We start from the raw sequence: 23,888 nt of genomic DNA, 5'->3' as shown, positions 1-23,888 counted from the left end.
TATGGGAGAATGTTTTCTCCAACTTCTTATGGTCAAAGGAGCTGTCTTTCTGTTACAGATTTAACTTCTTTCTTTCCAAATTACAGCACTCAAGAAACTCGCTTGCTTCATCTTCCTAATCCTAATATCAATGACTTATTCTACCTAATGTGAACATTGTATAGTATACAGTGGTGAAATATATATTTAAGGGTGTCATACTCTCAACTTGTACTATGATGATTTTCCCAACCTGAGAATTTAGTGTCATGAACACCCGTCTTCAGCCACTATTTTATCCTTGCACTTTCAACTCAAAAGCTATCCTGCCTGTTCTTATCATTCTTTCTTCCAGCCTATGTATGTCCTCAAATATGTCTTTATATCTCCTTTCATACCAGATATTCATTCATTCCTTTATTTAAATAAAATGATTAAATGCCTGTTTTGTATGCCGAATTCCCTGCAGGTTCTGGGATCAAGGAGGCAGAATCAGGAGCTCCAGAGCTCTGATCCCACAGAAGTTTTGAACAACCACGAGTGACTGGCAGAAACATCTTTCACAGACCTCCAGAAAGTAGTTAAGAATTGCAATAATAAGACCATTGCTGAATCAAGAAAAAGGTGACTTAAAAATGGTAAGATCTGCTGGTGCACTTTCAGGGCCCTCCCTCATCCCTTCACCAGCTTAGTAAGGAGCCAGGCCATGCTCCCAGTGCAAGTCTCTTGTCCTGGTTCCAGAGAGTGCGGAGTAACCTTAATGTTTATACAGAGGACAAATATATCTGGGTCAATCTATCAGGTGGCAGGCTGAGGGACTGGAATAGGATGCATCGTAGTCTCATCATCCTAAAATGTGCCTTGTGTGTAGAACAGCTCATGGAAATTTCCTACAGAATTTTGTAGGAGAGTAGTCAAGACATCATTGCCTAGAGCAAGGGTTTGCTGGCTGTGGGACATATGGTTTAGTGTCAGACACCATGAGGACACTGTATTCTAAGGAAGAGGGGACATTATAACTATATAAACAGAGGGATTCCTAAGGCCAAATGCACATGACCAAGAAAAGTTGCATGAACAGAAAGGGCCTGGAACTCCCTATACATTGGTCTTGAGCTGTTCTCTGAACTCATTTTAGAGATTAGATCTGAAGGAGAGTCCTAGCACAGATCAATCCAAAAAGACTGTGGGAAGTGCTCAAGCAGATACCATGAAATGGGTTGGCTTAAACAATGGGAATTTTTAGCTTATAGCTTATAGCCTTGAGAATGACTGAATTATGAAATCATCAAGGTCGTGTTTTCTTCCCAAAGACCACTTGTCAGTGATCCTTGAATTCTCTGTCAAATGGCATGACAATATCTCTGGCCTCACCTGTCTCTTCTAGGTTCATTTTACTTCCATGGGTTTATCTCTCTGTATTTATTACATTTATAAAGGGCTCTAAAAATAAGAGTAAGTCTTATATTGAATGAGGTGGATCATGCCTTAACTGAAGTAGTGTCATCAAAAGATTCTACTTACAAAAGGTTTGCATCCACAAGAATGGATTAAATTAAAGGACATGTTTTTCTGGGATACATACTATGTCAAACCACCACACTATGTATACATTGTGAGTCCCCGAAGGAGAAGAAGAAAGATAAAGAGGCAGAAGGAAAATTCAAAGACAAAATTACAGAAAACTTCCTAAATTTCACAAAAGACATCACAAAATATACATCTGAGAAATTGAATGAAATCCAAATGGGATAACACAAAATAGACCCACACTATGACACAATTAACTGATAAAAACTAAGAAAAAAGAGCCATAAGGAAGAATCAAAGTGATGTATACAAATGATCATCAATAAAATTAATTGCCAATTTTTCAGTGGAAATCGAGGAGTTATGAAGTCAATGGGATGTCATATTTAAATTACTCAAAGCAAACATTACCAACCAAGAGGCCTGTGTCTAGCAAAAAAAAAATTCACGAATGAGGGAGAAATTAAAACATTTCCACATAAGCAAAAGTTGAAGGAATTTATCACACTTGGACTGCCTTACAAGAGATGCTAAAGGGAGTTCTTCAGGTGGAAAGGAAAAGACAATTGACCATAGATCAAGTTGCATGAAGAAATAAATATCTCTGGTAAGAACTACAACATGGGTAAACATAAATGCTAGTGCTGTTGTATATTTTTTGGTTTGTAACTCCACTTTTTCCCTCCAATATTATCTAAAGGAAAATGCATAAAATGCTATGATAAATAAGTGGCTTGGGACTCATAATGTATAAACATGCAATTTGAGACAAGAACTCCATAAAGTTGGGAAATAGAGAGGTATAGGAAAATAGTCTGTGTATATTATTAAAGTTAAGTTGGTGTCAAAGCAAACCAGATTGCAATAGATTTAGGATATCAAACTTAAGCTCCAGAATACCTACAAAGAAAAGTCAGAGAATGTACAAACTCAAAAAGACAGAAATTAGAGTACAGGGACAAGGGGGAATGGTGACTTAAAGCATATTGGATATAGGTTGTTGGTCTGGGGAGATGGGAAAATTTTAGTAATGGAAAGTAGTGGGTGTACTATAATATTGTGAGTGTGATTAATTCCACTGAATGATATGTTTGGGAGTGGCTGAGGTAGGAAAGTTTATGATAAATTTAGAGTCCCACAACTGAGCAACTACAGATAGTGAATATTAATACAATATGTGATTGTGAATAGAATCTATTAAGGTAAGAGAGAAAGCTCCAATGGATATTATTCTAACATATGAAAAATTGAATATAGCCTGAAAACTTTTTTCTCAACGTTAAATTTCTTGACCTTGATAATTGCACTTAAAGTGGTTACACAAGTGAATATCTCTGTTCTTGGGAAATGTGCATGGAAATATTAAGTGTGTATATACATATATATATTAATACACTTAATGTATATGTGTGTGTATATACATATATGCACAAAGTATCTATAAATATATTACCAAATATTCAGAAGATAGACAGATATATAATTGTTAGATAAATTAATACAGTGAATGTCATTAAATGTTAAATTTGGTGGAACTGGATATCTGGGGTTGCTGGTTGTATGTTAATGTTCTCTGTACAGGCTTTATATTAATTTATATTAACTTTACAATGACCTGTATGTTTGAATTTATTTCAAAATAAAACGTTAAAAATGTAATACAATTATGTTAAAACACTGAATGAACTACATGTGAGAATGATAGAGGGAAGAGGGCTGGGGGCATAAATGAAATCAGAAAGAAAGATAGATGTTAAAAATTGAGATGGCATAATCTAGGAATACCTACAGTATATAATAATAGTGACTAAATGTACAATTTTTAAAAATGTTTCTGTGTGAGGAAGAACAAAGGAATGTCATTATTGCAGGGTGCTGAAAATAGATGGTAATTAATATTTTAAAATCTCACCTTATGTGTGAGACTAAAGCAAAAAATGTTTATTTGGTACAAAATTTATATTTTGACTAGTGCATTTCTTAATATAACTTATGTAGATAGCTTGATTGAACACCATAAGTACTTGGAATCTTGATAGGACATGAGTTTTTGTTGGTTTGTCCAGAGTGATGCCCCGATGAATCCTAGAGTGATTCAATCAGTGAGTGGAACAGCATTTGCAGAGTCCCCTTTAGGGGAATGGTGAGAATGGGGAGAAATTCAACTTCCCCAAGTTGAATTCTTGATATTTTCACAAGCAGTGTGGACAACCAAAGCTATAGGCTGAGCCCCCAGTCTTGGGGTTTGTTCATTTGAAACTTAACCCCACAAAGGATAGGTCAATTCTACTTAAAATTTAGGCCAAAGACTCACACCCAAGAGAGCCTCTTTTGTTGCTCAGATGTGGCCTCTCTCTCCAGCCAACACAGCAAGGAAACTCACCACCCTCCCCCTGTCTACATAGGACATGACTGCCAGGGGTGTGGACATTCCTGGCAATGTGGGACAGAAATCCTAGAATGAGCTGAGACTCAGCATCAAGGGATTGAGAAAACCTTCTGGACCAAAAGGGGGAAGAGTGAAATGAGACAAAGTGTCAATGGCTGAGAGATGCCAGAGTTGAGAGGTTATCCTGGAGGTTATTCTTACGCATTAAGTAGATATCACCTTGTTATTCAAGATGTAATAGAGAGGCTGGAGGGAACTGCCTGAAAATGTAGAGCTGTGTTCCAGTAGCCATGTTTCTTGATGATGATTGAATAATGATACAGCTTTCACAATGTGACTGCGTGATTGGGAAAACCTTGTATCTGAGTCTCCTTGTCAAGAGACGAGTAGAACATATGGAATAAAAATAAGTAATAGGGAGAACAAATGTTAAAATAAATTTAGTTTGAAATGCTAGTGATCAATGAAAGTGAGGAGTAAGGGGTATGGTATGTATAACATTTTTTTTCTTTTTGTTTTATTTCTTTTTCTGTTGTCTTTTTATTTCTTTTTCTGAATCGATGCAAATGTTCTAAGAAATGATGAATATGCAATTAAGTGATGATATTGTGAATTACTGATTATATATGTAGAACAAAATGATCACATGTTAATGTTTTAGTTCGTTTGTTGTTAATTTGTTTAAATTAATGAATAAATAAATTAAAATCAAATTAGAAAAAATTAAAAATACCAACTAAAAACCAAAAAAAAAAGCATTCCTGCAGTTCATGAGTTTATTACCTAATCAAAGGAATCAGACATAACCAAAGAAATGAAAGAGCCTGCTGGAGCTGTTGGGCTATAATTCTCTATAGAAAAGAGTAAATTGCAGATTCCTGGGACCCAGGCACGGCCTCCACAGGAAGGACCATTGTTTCATTCCCTCTGGCCCTTTGTCAAAGGCTCCCATGGCTCTTGAACTACTCAGTCCATATTCACAACCTCGCTTCTACATATCAGATTTACATTCCCAGTTGGAGCAAAAAGAGAAACTAGAGAATGAATTGAATTTTTCCAAAACCAGTATTCAAGAAGGAAACATGAGCTTCAAAAGCAACAACAAAAATGCTATTCATCCCACACACCTACAGGAAAGGAGCATCTGCTGTCACATCACTGCTCTGGCCTTACACATTACCCTAGAACTCCCATTAGAGAGAAACCATATGAATGCCATTTATGTGGGAAAGCCTTCAATAAAATTTATAACCTTAGTCCATATGAGAGAATTTACAGTGGAGAGAAACCCTATGACTGTCATGTATGTGGGAAATCTTTCACTCAATAGTCTGCCCTGAGACAACACACATGAACTCACACTGGAGAAAAAACTTATGAATGTTATTTATGTAGTTAACTCAATTTTCTTCCTTGAGTTAACATGAGAAAACTCACACTAGAGAGAAACCATATGAATGTCATATATATGGGAAGACCTTCAATAGAATTTATAGGTTTAGTGTACATGAGACAATTCACAATGGAGAGAAACCCCATGAATGTCATCTTTTTTGGGAATGCCTTCACTCATTGTTCTGGCAGTAGAAGACATGAGAAAATTCCAATTGGAGAGATACTATAAGAACTCCATCTCTATGGGGAAAGCTTATTTTATTTTTATAAAGTCAGACATGAGAGAACTCAAACTGGACAGAAACCATATGAATTCTATATATGTCATCCTGCCTACTTCATCAATCTAAACAAATTCATACTTGAGAGAATCAATATGAATGTCACCTATGTAGCAAAACTTTTAGTAGCTGGTCTGATATGCAACATGAGAGAACTCATACTATACATACAATGAAAGTGGGACAGTTTTCATACACTGATGCACCTGATAGAAAGACAAGCTCTACCAGAGGATTATGCCCCTTAAAGGACTGCCAGATAATTCATAGTGGAAATGTTATTCATGATAAATCACACAAAATCATTTATTGGTATGAAACCACTTGTAGGCAGGTAGAAATCACACTCTATAAAGGCATGTCTTCAGTGATCACCCATTGCTTAGCATTACAATTGTTATGCTTAGGAGAAAATAATCCTAAAGTCAATTTAAGAAAATATTCAGCTGGATTTCACATCAGAGCATTTATAGTGGAATATAAAGTACTTTAAATTGACCATTTACCACACGATTGCACAAAATAAGACTATTGAAATGAAATAGAACAGCAGTGTAGGACTTTGAAGTGTCACAGGTTCACTGAATGAGGAATTTTGTAAGGAGTAATATGAAGTGAGGTTAATTGACTAGACAATATTTGTATATATGTAAGCAACAGGTATTATTGCTGGAAATCTAATACATTTGCCACATTCTTACTTTCTTTTATGCAGTTCTAAATGCACATATTTGAGTTAATCGAATTAACTTTGAATGTTAACTCAAATGCTTAGAGCACAAAATTATGATTCCCAACCACTGTCTTAGTGGTTTCAATATTGTAATAAATATATATTTATACATATGATGAAAACAAGCATAAATAAGCATACTTTAATAATAAAAAAAGAGTAAGTTGCCAAATGTAAATGGTTCAGATCTGCCTGAGAGGACTATAGAACTTTTCATGAAAGAAGGTACTTAAGTGGAATCTTATAATTTTGATTCTTAAATATAGAAGGGTGTGAGTTTGTTACTGAGAAGGGAGGCAGTTTACTTTTTGTCTATCTCCTATTATCTTGAAACTATACGTTTTTCAGAAAAACTCAAATTAGCCAAGAAAGATTTATAAGAAACCCTGGAGATACACAATGTTTTGTGATAATTAAAATGGTACAGAGACGGTCAAGGTATCTGTGGAGGGAAGGGAATTGTTGAAAGGAAATAATGAATGATTGGATGTGAAATTGCCAGTAAAGTCTCTTATAGCTTATTTTCTCCCTCTTTACCTTAAGTTGTTGTTATATCAATTTAGAAAATATTTTCTTATTGAGACATTAATTTACCTGGGGCTTGCATCTACACCAGTGGTAGCCAAACTTGATATTTTATCAAAATCTCATTGGATTTCCATTTTAAACAGCATGGCAGAATCAGCATCTGGAGAAATCTCTATACAAGACAAAAAATGCTGGATAAAATATACAGCATCTTTTTAAAAAAATATGTATGGCTATGCATACATCTAAAGGAAAATTGTCCTAAGGATAAAAAATGAAATAAAATAAGGAAAATGGATGCCAAAAAATTCCAAAACCAGTTTTCTCCCTGGGGTCAAACCCAGAGGGCCTTGAGTTCCTACCATGATGATTACACAAGGTGTGGAGAAAGAAGAAAATTCTCAAGACCTACCTAAGGTGGAAAATTCAGAAGAAAATTGCATAAAAATAGGAATCCAATGCTACACCATAAATTTAATTCTGAATTAGAAATAATACCAACTGTGCAAAAGGGTACAAAAAAGACACCTGAAAGTCTTGTCCATGGTGCCTGTTATGTGTGTGTCTGGGAAGAAGGGAGGACAAATTCCTCAAGACTCATATTCACAAGGTAGCAACTAGAACCTCTTATCATGTGGTAGCTGATTTCAGCTGTAGGAATTTCAGCTGATTTCAGGTCAGGCAGTCAAATTAACGATCCATTGTTTGATAGAAATGATTTATTTGGGATTGAGTTTAGGTGGCTCCAGAAGTTAGGAATTAAGTGGAATTTCAGACTCTTATCTCATCTATTTGTTTTACTGACACATTTCCCTCAACTGACAACTACAACTTTATTACTGGTGCTCTACAACCATTTGTAAGAACTCAGGGTAGGTTTCGTGACGGAGTCATACAATATGTTGGGACTAGCTAAAATGGTCAATTGCTGATTATACCTCACCTAAAAGCATCAGTAGAGAGGACAGGAGAGATCTCCCAAATCAGTAGAGTTGCAACAGCACTTTAAATCATACATTTTTAAAAAGGGAGAAGTGGCTCAAAGTGCAGATATACATAAACCTCTCAGCAATGTCAAATAGTTTGACTGGTTGGACAAGCACCTAGAAACAAGGAGATGGCAAACTCAGAGATGAAGAAATTTGAGGAAGGGAAATGGGAAATGATTCATGAAAATTGGCTCCCAGAAATCAATTAGAGCAGAGAACTCATTCTGTGAATGTCAGTGCATCTCTCCCTTCCCAGACGTACTGTTCTGCAATCACATTGTGCACAGAATGCTAATGGTGACAGGGATAGAGAATATATATGGGCCAGGCATTATAACCTTGGTGAGGCTTTCTCTCAACAAGATGGATTTAGCTATTAGCAATGCTGAAGGTTTTCTGCCAGCAGCAGAAACTGAAATGGAATCCTTGTTATGGCACCATCATTCAAGACCAACCAACCACATGGTAGCAGGCAAATTAAATTAGAAATCCATAATGGTATGGATTACTGTAATCCATACCATTTTCAGATATGGGCTTTTCTTCTCTGCCTGTTCAGCTTTGAACAGTATGACTTTTGGAGGGCTTACAAGTTACCTGATCTATCTACTCCAAAATATTATCTCATACCATGGTACTCATTTAATAAAGGAGATTCTTGGAACAGGTTTTTGAAGGGCACAAACTCTGAGATACAGCTTTGTGAGCAAGAAGGGTTGGGTGGAGTGCTATCTGTAACACCTATGAGGGCATGAAGCAAACAGGATTGTACAATGGGAGATGTAGAATGATGATATAGTCATAGGCTTTAATGAATGCCATGAAGAATTCTGGAAAGGGTCTGGCCTTTGATTCGTAGCTTCCTATCAACCAGTGTTTGGATGTGAACTTTTCCCAGGGGATTGTTAGTAATATTGGGCAAGGAACTTTCCTTCAGCTAGGGGCAATTTCTGGGATGGGACTCAATTGTGAACCATAAAGAGCCAGCAATCCTAGCATCTGAGTTTCTTTGTTTTGTGTGGGTGATTGAGCAACAAAACAAAGACTGCAAGATCACACTACCCAGAAATAAACACACTAATAGGACTTGGACGGTCTCAGCTAAAAATCCAGCTCCCAGTTAATAGCTGCAGTATTAGTGTGCTGCCTTCCATGATGTGGACCCTGTACTGAGCCAACAGTCAACATATGATGCATTTTCCAAGGTTTAAGGACTGAGTGAAGGAGTGAGATGGATCTCTCTCATCTTTACACCCAATGAAATGATTTTATAATACTTTCCTCTTATCTTCACAATCTTTGATTCATTCAGAATAGTTATTATTGTTCTCAATGAGCAGAGAGGCATTTTCATCAGAGGACACAAAAAATTGTCACTGAACCTAAAACTATAAATGCTATTTGGTAATTTTGGACTCCTCCTGCTTGTAGTAATATTTCAAACAAATAAACAAACAAAAGGCTTACTTTACTGACATAGGAAATTAAGTCTGATTAACACAAAAACTAGGGGTTCTCCTTAAATTAGAAGTAGATGAGTATATCCGGAAAATACCAGCAATCACAGCCCAAAACAAGATAAGTCTCAGCCACTTGAGGGATGAAGATTTGGGTCACTGAATCAGTAAAGCAATCCAAACTAACCCAACAGTCATGGCCAAATATGAAGGAAATAAAATATGAACTTAGACACACATTTTCTAAGCAAAATACAAACAAACTAAATAGTCTAAACAGAAAGACAAAAAGGTAATGAACAAAAAAGATAATACTTTGCATTCATACATCTTAAAAAATGGAGAAATGCATTATGATTATCTAAATAGATTGAACAAGTTGATTCAGTATAAGACAATATTCTTTTATGAGTTTTAAAATTATAGCAAATTAAAGTAGAAGAGAACTTTCTAAACCTTAATAAAGGCATATAAAAACAAACAAAAGCTATATCATGGGTTCAAATCCTATCCCAAATATCAGAAAAAATAATAGACCTAGAAGCTTTTTCAAAATTGTACTTGGAAGATCTATGAAAATCTGTTTAAAGTGGTCCTGGGATTTCTCTGGGGCAAAATTTTTATAGGGGATATTTAGTTTTATTTCTACCCCCAACTTCTCATGTCACTTTTTGACCTTCACAACTTGCTCAATAGACCTCTGTCATTTTTTTTTTTCAACTCCTTTGGCAGTCACTATCTTTCCTAGGGTTGAACCTCTGTTATGTCTGCTGTGATAGGCAATACAGGAGCTCTTATACCGAGAATTGACCTAAGTATTTTGGCTTCCCTTGCTATCTCTGGAATATGAATTACCATAAAACAAGGCATAGAGGCTGACATTCTCCCAAGGTTTCCTGGAGATGCCTCACAAAACCAATCAAAAGATTTTTGTTTCCTCATACACTATGTCCTAGGAAACCTAAATTAAATTAATTCTAAGCCAGTGCAATAAGACAAGGGACCAAATTAAATGGGAAATGACTGGAATAGAAATCACACTGTTGATGATTTTTTATTTAAGATTATCTAGACAAACAACTCAAAGGAAGCTAAAATTAAGTATAGGGATTTAAAAAAGGAGTCAAGCATGACCACTGAATAAAATTTTACTATGTGAAAATAGCCATGGGCAGTGAAATGAATTAACTCATTTTAACATATAGAATGGAATACTTTGTCAGTAGATCTGAATAAATTGCAGTTCATCAGTATGCCTACATCTAAAAAGTTCAATGCTGTCAGAAATAATCAAGTAATAGAAAAACACATGAAGTGCATTTCCACTTACATAACTTTTAAAACATGTAAAAACATGTATCCATTTAAATGGGTACATATAAATATATATGGTTGGTAATACTATCAAGAAAAGCAAGAGAAGGATTATGATGAATACAAGCTGATGATTACTTCATGGGGTAGGGAAAGAAAAAACAGGGTAGGCACAGGCATGTATGGAGTTTTTATAAAACTAATAATGCTCTTTCTTAAACTCAGAGGTGAATACAAGAATGTTCATTTTATCTTCCTTTATAACTCAATACATAATAGTATGTACTCTTTAATATGTACAATATATTTCACTTTAAAATATAAAACCTCTTTAGAATCTCCTTTTTTAATTTTTTTTTTTTGCTTGGGCAGGCATCAGGAATTGAATTTAGAATCCCCTTCTAATACCCAAATTATACAGACCTATTTCCAGATATACTGAGTTAGATTTTGGGTAAGATGGAAGGAAAAGTAGTAGAGAAATATATATTTGAGTAAGCTCTAAAGGTTAAATTCTGATGTTGCAGGTAGTTTACCAAATTAAAATAAAAGAACGATTTCATTTACATTTACATTTTGCTTTAATGTGCTGACCTTGTATCCTGAACACATCACTTAATATTCCCCCCATTTAGAAAATGTGTTTCAAGTTTTAAATAACCACCTTATAAACTCATATTGCACACCTTATATATATCTATCTACAACTGTTTACCTATGATACGTCAGAGAAAAGGTGCAAAGTATTTTCATGAAGTTTAATTAGAATATATGAGAGTCCCTGAAGTGGGATGCCCTTGGAAAGAAACAAAAACAGAGACTGCGTGCTTAAGGGAGATTTTCAGGATTTGATGTTAGCAGTATCTAATGAAATATTTGTTTTTTGTAATTTTCTCCTCTGATATTTCAAATAGATAACATCTTTCTTGCATCTGTTAAAGTGTTTGGTGATAACAGACATACCACACAAAGACTGTAGGTTTGGTTCCAGAAAAATGCAATAAAGAGAATATTGAAAAAAGGGAGTCATTTTTTTCATTTCCTACTGATATAAAAGTTATGTTTACACTGTATTGGAACCTATTAAGTGTACAATAGCATTCTGTCTGAAAAATGCATACCTCAATTAAAAACACTCTAATTGATAAAAATTGCTAGCCATCATTAGAGCTTTCAGAAAATCATAATCTTTTTGCAGGTGAAGGGTCTTGCCTTGAATTTTTTTTTTATTAATTAAAAAAAATTAACTAACAAAACATTTAGAAATCATTCCATTCTATATATACAATCAGTAATTCTTGATATCATCACATAGTTGCATATTCATCATTTCTTAGTACATTTGCATCGATTTAGAAAAAGAAATAAAAAGACAACAGAAAAAGAAATAAAAGGATAATAGAGAAAAAAAAAAAACCTACCTCACACGCAGCTTCATTCAATGTTTTAACATAATTACATTAGAATTAGGTAGTATTGTGCTGTCCATTTCTGAGTTTTTGTATCCAGTCCTGTTGCACAGTCTGTATCCCTTCAGCTCCAATTACCCATTATCTTACCCTGTTTCTAACTCCTGATGGTCTCTGTTACCAATGACATATTTCAAGTTTATTCACTAATGTCAGTTCATATGAGTGAGACCATACAGTATTTGTCCTTTAGTTTTTGGCTAGTCTCACTCAGCATAATGGTCTCTAGGTCCATCCATGTTATTACATGCTTCATAAGTTTATTCTGTCAGAGCTGCATAATATTCCATCATATGTATATACCACAGTTTGTTTAACCACTCATCTGTTGATGGACATTTTGGCTGTTTCCATCTCTTTGCAATTGTAAATAATGCTGCTATAAACATTGGTGTGCAAATGTCCATATGTGTCTTTGCCCTTAAGTCCTCTGAGTGGATACCTAGCAATGGTAATGCTGGGTCATATGGCAATTCTATATTCAGCTTTTTGAGGAACCGCCAGACTGCCTTCCACAATGGTTGCACGATTTGACATTCCCACCAACAGTGGGTAAGCGTGCCTCTTTCTCCACATCCTCTCCAGCACTTGTCATTTTTTGTTTTGTTGATAAGGGCCATTCTGGGGGGTGTGAGATGATATCTCATTGTGGTTTTGATTTGCATTTCTCTAATGGCCAGAAACATTGAGCATCTCTTCATGTGCCTTTTGGCCATTTGTATTTCCTCTTCTGAGAAGTGTCTGTTCAATTCTTTTACCCATTTTGAAATTGGATTGGCCATCGTTTTGTTGTTGAGTTGAACAATCTCTTTATAAATTCTGGATACTAGACCTTTATCTGATATGTCATTTCCAAATATTGTCTCCCATTGTGTAGGCTGTCTTTTTACTTTCTTGATGAAGTTCTTTGATGCACAAAAGTGTTTAATTTTGAGGAGCTCCCATTTATTTATTTCTTTCTTCAGTGCTCTTGCTTTAGGTGTAAGGTCCATAAACCTGCCTCCAATTATAAGATTCATAAGATATCTCCCTACATTTTCCTCTAACTCTTTTATTTTCTTAGACCTACTGTTTAGATCTTTAATCCATTTTGAGTTAACTTTTGTATAGGGTGTGAGATACGGGTCCTCTTTCATTCTTTTGCATATAGATATCCAGTTCTCTAGACACCATTTATTGAAGAGACTGTTCTGTCCCAGGTGAGTTGGCTTGACTGCCTTATCAAAGATCAAATGTCCATAGATGAGAGGGTCTATATCTGAGCATTCTATTCGATTCCATTGGTCAATATATCTATCTTTATGTCAGTACTATGCTGTTTTGACCACTGTGGCTTCATAATATGCCTTAAAGTCAGACAGCGCGAGACCTCCAGCTTTGTTTTTTTGCCTCAAGATACTTTTAGCAATTCGGGGCACCCTGCCCTTCCAGATAAATTTGCTTATTGGTTTTACTATTTCTGAAAAATAAGTTGTTGGGATTTTGATTGGTATTGCATTGAATCTGTAAATCAATTTAGGTAGGATTGACATCTTAACTATATTTAGTGTTCCAATCCATGAACATGGTATGCTGTTCCATCTATTTAGGTCTTCTGTGATTTCTTTTAAGAGTTTTTTGTAGTTTTCTTTGTATAGGTCTTTTGTCTCTTTAATTAAATTTATTCCTAAGTATTTTATTCTTTTGGTTGCAATTGTAAATGGAATTCGTTTCTTGATTTCCCCCTCCGCTTGTTCATTGCTAGTGTATAGGAACACTACAGATTTTTGAATGTTGATCTTGTAACCCACTACTTTGCTGTACTTGTTTATTAGCTCTAGTAGTTTCGCTGTGGATTTTTCAGGGTTTTCAACATATAGTATCATATCATCTGCAAACAGTGATAGTTTTACTTCTTCCTTTCCAATTTTGATGCCTTGTATTTCTTTTTCTTGTCTAATTGCTCTGGCTAGAACCTCCAACACGATGTTGAATAATAGTGGTGATAATGGACATCCTTGTCTTGTTCCTGATCTTAGGGGGAAAGTTTTCAATTTTTCCCCATTGAGGATAATATTAGCTGTGGGTTTTTCATATGTTCCCTCTATCATTTTAAGGAAGTTCACTTGTATTCCTATCCTTTGAAGTGTTTTCAACAGGAAAGGATGTTGAATCTTGTCAAATGTCTTCTCTGCATCAATTGAGATGATCATGTGATTTTTCTGCTTTGATTTGTTGATATGGTGCATTACATTAATTGATTTTCTTATGTTGAACCATCCTTGCATACCTGGAATTAATCCTACTTGGTCATGATGTATAATTCTTTTAATGTGTTGCTGGATTCGATTTGCTAGAATTTTGTTGAGGATTTTTGCATCTATATTCATTAGAGAGATTGGTCTGTAGTTTTCTTTTTTTGTAATACCTTTGCCTGGTTTTGGTATGAGGGTGATGTTGGCTTCATAGAATGAATTAGGTAGCTTTCCCTCCACTTCAATTTTTTTGAAGAGTTTGAGCAGGGTTGGTACTAATTCTTTCTGGAATGTTTGGTAGAATTCACATGTGAAACCGTCTGGTCCTGGACTTTTCTTTTTGGGAAGCTTTTGAATGACTGATTCAATTTCTTTACTTGTGATTGGTTTGTTGAAGTCATCTATTTCTTCTTGAGTCAAAGTTGTTTGGTTGTTCATGCCTTTTTAGGAACTTGCCCATTTCATCTACATTGTTGTATTTGTTAGCATAAAGTTGTTCATAATATCCTGTTATTACCTCCTTTATTTCTGTGGGGTCAGTGGTTATGTCTTCTCTTCCATTTCTGTTCTTATTTATTTGCATCCTCTCTCTTCTTCTTTTTGTCAATCTTGCTAAGGGCCCATCAGTCTTGTTGATTTTCTCATAGAACCAACTTCTGCTCTTATTGATTTTCTCTGTTGTTTTCATGTTCTCAATTTCATTTATTTCTGCTCTAATCTTTGTTATTTCTTTCTTTTTGCTTGCTTTGGGGTTAGTTTGCTGTTCTTCCTCCAGGTATTCCAAGTGGACAGTTAATTCCCGAATTTTTGCCCTTTCTTCTTTTTTGATATAGGCATTTAGGGCAATAAATTTCACTCTTAGCACTGCCTTTGCTGCATCCCATAGGTTTTGATATGTTGTGCTTTCATTTTCATTCACCTCGAGATATTTACTAATTTCTCTTGTAATTTCTTCTTTGGCCCACTGGTTGTTTAAGAGTGTGTTGTTGAGTTTCCATGTATTTGTGAATTTTCTGGCACTCTGCCTATTATTGATTTCCAACTTCATTCCTTTATGATCTGAGAAAGTGTTGTGTATGATTTCAATCTTTTTAAATTTGTTGAGACTTGCTTTGTCACCCAGCATATGGTCTATCTTTGAGAATGATCCATGAGGATACACTTGAGAAAAAGGTGTATCCGGCTGTTGTGGGGCGTTATGTCCTATAAATGTCTGTTAAGTCTAGCTCATTTGTTGTAATATTCAAATTCTCTGTTTCTTTATTGATCCTCTGTCTAGATGTTCTGTCCATTGATAAGAGTTGGGAATTGAAGTCTCCAACTATTATGGTAGATGTGTCTATTTCCCTTTTCAGTATTTGCAGTGTATGCCTCACGTATTTTGGGGCATTATGGTTCGGTGCATAAACATTTATGATTGTTATGTCTTCTTGTTGAATTTTTCCTTTTATTAGTAGATAGTATCCTTCTTTGTCTCTTTTAACTGTTTTACCTTTGAAGTCTAATTTGTTGGATATTAGTATAGCTACTCCTGCTCTTTTCTGGTTGTTATTTGCATGAAATATCTTTTCCCAACCTTTCACTTTCAACCTGTGTTTATCTTTGGGTCTAAGATGTGTTTCCTGTAGACAGCATATAGAAGGATCCTGTTTTTTAATCCATTCTGCCAGTCTATGACTTTTCATTGATGAATTCAGTCCATTAACATTTAGTGTTATTACTGTTTGGGTAATACTTTCCTCTACCATTTTGCTTTTTACATTATATATATCATATCTAATTTTCCTTCTTTCTACGCTCTTTTCCACACCTCTCTCTTCTGTCTTTTCATATCTGTCTCTAGTGCTCCCTTTAGTATTTCTTGGAGAGCTGGTCTCTTGGTCACAAATTCTCTCAGTGAGTTTTTGTCTGAAAATGTTTTAATTTCTCCCTCATTTTTGAAGGAAAATTTTGCTGGATATAGAAGTCTTGGTTGGCAGTTTTTCTCTTTTAGTAATTTAAACATATCATCCCACTTTCTTCTTGCTTCCATGGTTTCTGTTGAGAAATCTACACATAGTCTTATTGGGTTTCCCTTGTGTGTGATGGATTGCTTTTCTCTTGCTGCTTTCAAGATCCTCTCTTTCTCTTTGACCTCTGACATTCTAACTAGTAAGTGTGTTGGAGAACACCCTTTTGGATCTATTCTCTTTGGCGTGCGCTGCACTTCTGGGATCTGTAATTTTAGGTCTTTCATAGGAGTTGAGATATTTTCAGTGACAATTTCTTCCATTAGTTTTTCTCCTCCTTTTCCCTTTTCTTCTCCTTCTGGGATACCCACAACATGTATATTTGTGCTCTTCATATTATCATTCAATTCCCTGAGCCCCAGTTCAAATTTTTCCATTCTTTTCCCTATAGTTTCTGTTTCTTTTTCGATTTCAGATGTTCCATCCTCTAGTTCACTAATTCTAACCTCTGTCTCTTGAAATCTACCATTGTAGGTTTCCATTGTTTTTTTCATCTCTTCTACTGTGTCTTTCATTCCCATAAGTTCTGTGATTTGCTTTTTCAAACTTTCCATTTCTTCTTTTTGTTCATTCCTTGCCTTCTTCATGTCCTCCCTCAATTTATCGATCTGGTTTTTGAAGAGTTTTTCCATTCCTGTTCGTATATTCAGAATTATTTGTCTCAGCTCCTGTATCTCATTTGAACTATTGGTTTGTTCCTTTGACTGGGCCATATCTTCAATTTTCCTGGTGTGATTTGTTATTTTTTGCTGGTGTCTGGACATTTAATTACCTTAATTAGTTTATTCTGGAGATTGCTTTCTTATCCTGCCCAGTATGTGGTGCTTGTCTGTCTGCAGGTCCCACCAGCAAAATTTGTTGTGGCTCCTTTAACTTTGGAAGGCTCTCCCTGCTGGGGGCATGGTGGAGACAGAGGAAAGGTTGTAGTCTGGTTTTAATGGCTTTAAATTGTGAAGCCCTGGGATCTGAATTCCTTGAGAGAGGAATTCCACCTGAGTTGCGTTTCACCCCTCCCGTGCGGAAGTTTCAGGTGGTAGACAGCCCTGAAAGCAGCCTGTTTCGCGCCCAGGGCAATTACAGCCTGTGCAATTCCAGCACAGAGTCCAGGTGCAACCAAGCCTCTGCAGAAACAGCCACAGAAAGCACCGCTTCATCCCCTTTCCTCCTTTTCAGTCAGCCCAATAGGCGACTTCTACCTTGATCAGTTTCACCTGAGCTGGGGGCCCACTTTTAGCAGTCAGAATTTGTTTGTTAATGCCACCATTGGTGTTTGGTTGGACTCAGTCCCTGCCACTGTTGGAGACTCTTTCCTTTCCCTCCGGGAAGCTGCCCATGGGGGAGGGGCCACAGCTTGGGGAACTTGCCGTTCCAAGACTCGCAACCGGTCGTCCGGGAAGCCATCTGTGGGGGAGGGGCGCCGGCCGCCGCGGCTTGGGGAAATCACTTTTCTGAGACTTGCAGCTGGTCCAGGAAGCTGCCTGTGAGGAAGGGGCGCTGGCCGCCGGCCACCATGGCTTGGGTAAGTGCGTGCGGCTCGGGAAACTCACTGTTGTGGAGTCTTGCAGCCAGTCCAGCTGGTCCAGACTGGGGTACGCTGTGTGATCGGTCTCTGTTGTGGCTTCAGGAGCTGTTCTGTACTGTTTCTGGTTATTTAGTAGTTGCTCTGGAGGATGAACTAAAATGTGCGCACCTTACTAAGTCGCCATCTTGGCCCCCCTTGCCTTGATTTTGAAGGCCGTTTGCTGATTAGGGCCATGGTTGCTGAAAGTTGGGGTGGTTGTGGTAACTTCTTAAAATAAGAAACAATTATTTCTTATTTAAAATAAGCGACAATGACGTTTGCTACATTGATTCACTCTTCGTTTCACAAAGCATGCAATGTCATTTGAAAACATTTTCTTTTGAAAACAAAAGAAAACAACTTCTTTTGAAATTGGAGGAATCCCCTCAAACTCTATCACTGCTTTGTCAACTAAGTTAATGCAATATTCTAAATCCTTTGTTGTTACTTCCACAATGTTCAATCATCTTCACCAGGCAGAGAGTCCATCTCAAGGAACCACTTTCTTTTCTTGTCCATACAAATAACCCCTCATCCGTTAAAGTTTTATCATGTGATTGCAGCAGATTAGTCATTTCTTCAGGTTCTGTTTATAATTCCAGTATTGTTATTTCCACCACATCTGCAGTTACTTCCTCCACTGAAGTCTTGAATCCCTCAAAGTTATCCGGGAGGGTTAGAATCAAAGTCTTCCAAACACCTGTTAATCTTGATACTTTTATCTTCTCTCCTAAATCACAAATGCTCTTAATAGCATCTGTAATGGTGAACCCTTTCCAGAAAATTTTCAAATTACTTAGTTCAGATACATTAGAGGATCATTATCTATGGCCTTATGAAATATATTTATTAAAAAAAAATGACTTGAAAGCCAAAATTGTTCCTTGATCTGTGGGCTACAGAATGGATATTATGTTAGCAGGAATGAAAACACTATTAACATCATCATGTATCCTCCATGAGTCATCTAGGTCACAAGAGGTATTGTCAATAAGCAGGAATATTTTGAAGGGAATCTTTGTTCAAGAACAATAGGTTTCAACATTGGGCTTAAAATATTCAGTAGTTCATGCTGTTAACAGATGTGCTGTCACCCAGATTTTGTTGTACCATTTATAAGCCAAAGTCAGAATGGATTCAGCCTAATTATTATGGGCCCAAGGGTTTTTTTGAATGCTAAATAAACACTGGCTTCAACTTAAAGTCACCAATTACATTAGCCCTTAACAAGAGAGTCAGCCTAACTTTTAAGGCTTTGAAGTCAGCCACTGACTTCCTCTCTTTAACTATGAAAGTTCTAGGTGGCATCATCTTCCAATAGAAGGTTGTTTTACCTACACTTTAGTCTATCCTCCTTCATCAATTATCTTAGCTAGATCTTCTGGATAACTTGTTGCCACTTCTACATCAGCACTTCATCTGTTATGTTACTTCCTCTGTGTTATTATGTTATTAGTGATGGCCTCTTTCCTCAAACCCATGAACAATTCTGCTAGCTTCAAACTTTTCTTCTGCACCTTGCTTGCCTCTCTCAGCCCTCACAGAATTGAAGAAAGTTAGAAACTTTCTCAGGATTAGGCTTTGGCTTAAGGACATGTTGTGGCTGTTTTGATCCTCTTTCCAGACCCCAAATTTTCTTCATAACATCTGTAAAGCTGTATCACTTTCTTATCATTCTTGTGTTCACGGGAGTCACACTTTTGCTTTCCTTCAAGAACTTTCCCTTTGCATTTACAACTTGGCTAATTGTACAGCACAAAAAGCCTAACTTTCATCCTATCCTTTTTAAATGCCTTCCTCACCGGTGAGAGACTTGTGACTCATCTTTTTACTTGCATACTTAGTCATCTTTGTGAGGTTATTAATTGGTCTAATTTCAAAATTTCTGTGTCTCATGCAATGAGGATTAAGGAGAGAGACAGAGATGAGGAATAAACAGTCAGTGGAACAGTCAGAACATTCACAACATTTATTGATTAAGTTTACCATCTTATATGGGTGAGTTTGTGACTCCCTGAAACAATTATAGTAGTAACATCACAGATCACTAATCAAAGATAAACCTAGTAGATATAATAATAATGAAAAGGTTTAAAATATTGGAAGCATTGCCAAAAGATGTGTTTTGGTTTGCTAAAGCTACTGGAATAAAATATACAGGGAATTGCTTAGTTTTTACAGTGGGGATTTATTAGTTTACAAATTAACAGCCCTAAGACCATGAGCATATCTAAATTACAGCATCAACAGGATGGTATCTGGACTCTGAAAAAAGGCTGCTGACATCAGGGAGACCTCTGACACATGGAAAAGCATGTGGCTGACAACTGCTGGTCCTTCGTTCCTAGGTTTCATTGCCTTCAGCTCTGGTTCAAGTAGTTACCTCTTTGGGTGCTCCCTTAGCTCCTCTGGGGCTTTTCTCTCTGTTGTCTTCAAACTTCTCTGGGTATTTCTCTCTGATATCTCTGGGCTTTTTCTGTCTTTCATCCTCATAAAGGACTCCAGTAAAGGATTAAGACCCACCATGAATGGGCTGGGTCACATCTCAATTGAAACAATATAATGAAAAGTTCCCACTCACAATAGGTCTGTACCCACAGGAATGTATAAAAAAAAACAATCCTTCTAGCCATTCATCTTTTAATACAGAACTTTATTCCTGAAAAAGATAAGCTGAGCCTACTTAAAACTAGGCCTAAGAGTCATTCCAGAGAACCTCTGTTTTTGCCTTCTCTACCTAAGCCAATTCAGCAGGTGAACTCATCCCCCTTCCCCTTACATGAGATATGACTCCCAAGGGTGTAAATTTCCCTGGCTATGTGGGACAGAACTCCTGGGATGAGCCAGCACCTGAAATCAAGGGATTGAGAAAGACTTCTTGACCAATAGGGGAAAGAGAGAAATGAGACAAAATAAAATTTTGGTGGCTAGGAGATTTCAGAGTCATGAGGTTATCTTGGAGAGTATTCTTATCCATGATATAGATATCCCTTTTAAGTTTATGATGTATTAGAGCAGCTGGAAGGAAGTACCTGAAACTCTTGCACTGTGTTCCAATAGCATTGATTCTTGAACACAATTGTACAAAGATATAACTTTTACAATGTGACTGTGTGATTGTGAAAACCTTGTGTCTGATGCTCCCTTTTATCCAGGATATGGAGACATGTGTAAAAAAATATGGATAATAAATAAATAAGTAATAGGCAAATAAGGGATAAAATAAATTGGGGTGATAGAAATATTAGTGGTCAATGAGAGGGAGGGATAAGGGGTACGGTATGTATTTTTTTAATTTTTCTTTATATTTCCTTTTTGGGAATTTTGCGAGTGTTCTAAAAAATGATCATTATGAGGAATACTCAACTGTGTAATGATATTGTTTGCCATTGATTGCATACCACATATGGAATGTATGTGTGTGAAGATTTGTCAATAAAATTTTTTTTTATAAAAGAATGGGCCTTTTCTAGGATACATAATAGCTTCAAACCAGCAAAAGTTGACAGACATATTAAGTCAATTTGTAAAAATGCAATACCTTCGATGCATAGTAAAGCAAAGTGCAATAAAATGATATATGGCTCTAGTTTGCATCTCCTGCATGGGAGATCAGTATTTCAAGAAGCTGAATATGGTACAGCAAAGAATTCAAAATCTACTGTAAGCAGCCAAAATATGTGAGATACAAAGCAGAGGAATACTACAAAAGGAAATGAAGTGAACAAGTAAGGTAACAATAAAATATGTACAAGTGCATTTTGCAAACTGATGGTAATTAAAGCAAGAAAAAGGATTTTTCATAGCCTTGTCTGAAATGCAGAGCCAAACGTTCATAAATACCTGATCATTAACTCAAATCTAGCTCCCTTAGAACTGTTATAGTTTTCTCAAACTAACATAAGCTTCTAGATCTTAAGGAAGATCTCTCCCAACTATATCAAATCATGTCAGATATGATTTCTTAAAAAACAAAAACAAAAACTAAACCGAACACCATTAACTTCTCAGTTTTCTGAAAAGTTAAATCACAAAGCAGACATTTTCCACTGAGGAAAGAAGGGCCAAAGGTGTAGCATATATTAATTTGTATCTTAGTTAATAAAGTAGGACTGGGGAAAAGAACTGAAGGGGAATAAAACAGTAACAAAACAAAGGACTGCTGAATGCTGCCTCCAGGAAAACACATGAACCTGGATGTACACACAGTGCAAAATACATCAAAAAATTAAAAAGGAATAATCAAACCAAAAAAGGTACAAGAGCAAAAGCTGTTTCAGTTAGAATCATGTCCTGGTAGTGATAGACAACTGATCTGTTGAAAGCTCAATTCTGCCCTTTACTCAGCAGGAACACATAATTGCAACAGCTAAAATTACAGCAAAAAAAAAAAAAAAAGAAAAGAAAAGAAAAGAAAAAAAGTGAAATGGTTCAGTTCTTGAGAACAGAATATAAACAGCAGCTTTGACCTTTAAAATCTCTAGTGCCTGAATGAGCAGTGGTTCAACCCAGCACAGTAGGTTTAAAAGGATTAGTAATCAATTTTTTTAATATTGCAGGTATCTGAATTGAGTTATTATTTGTAATTAATATATTAAAAGCCAGAATTGACTTTCATCCACATATTTGACAGAAGTCTAGTAAAGGGTTTGCTGTGATTGGAAAAAAAGTATGTAAAAAACAAACTCTTTATATGAAACACTATGTATATTTATAATTTACCATGACCATTTCCAGACAACTTTTAACAATTGTTAAAAGGGGAATGGAGAATTAAATGAATGAAAGTGTGTGCATCAGGGGAAGTCCATCACAGTCACTGAAAAGCACTTTCAAAGTTCGTGCTTCTTTCCCAGTGTCATGCTTGTATGACACAACCACCAGTAGCAACTTGATGTCAGAGGACTGAAGAACAGAGCAAGAGCAAGTGTCACAGGTGAAGGCTAGATAGTGCTGATATGAGGGTGGAAGAGATTGGTACCCTCTTCTGCTGTCAAATGCACATTAAGCATGTAGTCCATGGCCACAATAGAAATAAGACATTTTATGGATCATGAGGATACTGACCAATTCCTGGTCTGAAAGCATATTATTAGTCTCCCTGATTGACAATTTATCAAGACCTAGAAACAAAATCAAATGGTAAACAGTCTTTGGGATTACTCTTGGAAACGTTTCTTTAACTGAAAGGTAGAAATCTTTTGAATCAGAATAGATAAAAATACGTATTTTATACAGGAAATCTATGAAGGTAGACATCTTTTTTTTATTTGTCAGATTTTTTATTCTGTTTTATACTATTTTTTTTCTGTTTTATCATAACTATGATAAATAGAGCTTTTATATTTATAAGAGCCTTTATTTAATTAAAATTTGGGGAATGCCAATATAAACTTTATTATTTTATTTTTCTTCCTTTTATAAGGTGAAAGTTCAAATCACTGGGTTACCTGATGGCAATCCCAGAACGCTCAAGGATGGTTTGAGACATGAAAGATGTCTTATCAGTTTTATTATTCTAACTTGAAGACTGAGTTTAGGAAATGCAACATCATGAATAATTGAGAGGGAAGAAAATAATTGAAAATGAATCATAATTTTTCAAGGTTGATTTACAGTTTTAAGCAATATTTAAGAACCAAGCAATGAATTGAAATGCTTATGAGGAATTTATCTCTTTTTTTTCAAAAATAAGGAAAATTGTTAAAATGGTTCAATAGAACTTTAAGAACTCAGAGAGCAAATAGAATAATTTGATAATAAGAAATATGGGGATCTGAATACAGAATAATTTGATCATTTCACAAAAGGAAAATCCAAAGTAATTTTTCCTTTTTGGATATTATATAAAAACTCAGAATAAATAATTTATGTGTTTTACTTATAAACAAAACATGAATATTTAACCAGTTTTGTTAATCACTTAAAAATAATTTGTCTCTTTAAATTTCGTTTTTACTATTCATACAATTTCTAAGTAATCATCTATGTAAGTAAACATATACAAATACGTAATCTTA

Source organism: Tamandua tetradactyla, chromosome 10 (genome assembly GCF_023851605.1).
Source record: "Tamandua tetradactyla isolate mTamTet1 chromosome 10, mTamTet1.pri, whole genome shotgun sequence".
Classification (NCBI taxonomy): Eukaryota; Metazoa; Chordata; class Mammalia; order Pilosa; family Myrmecophagidae; genus Tamandua; species Tamandua tetradactyla.
Note: the sequence above shows the minus strand (reverse complement) of the source record.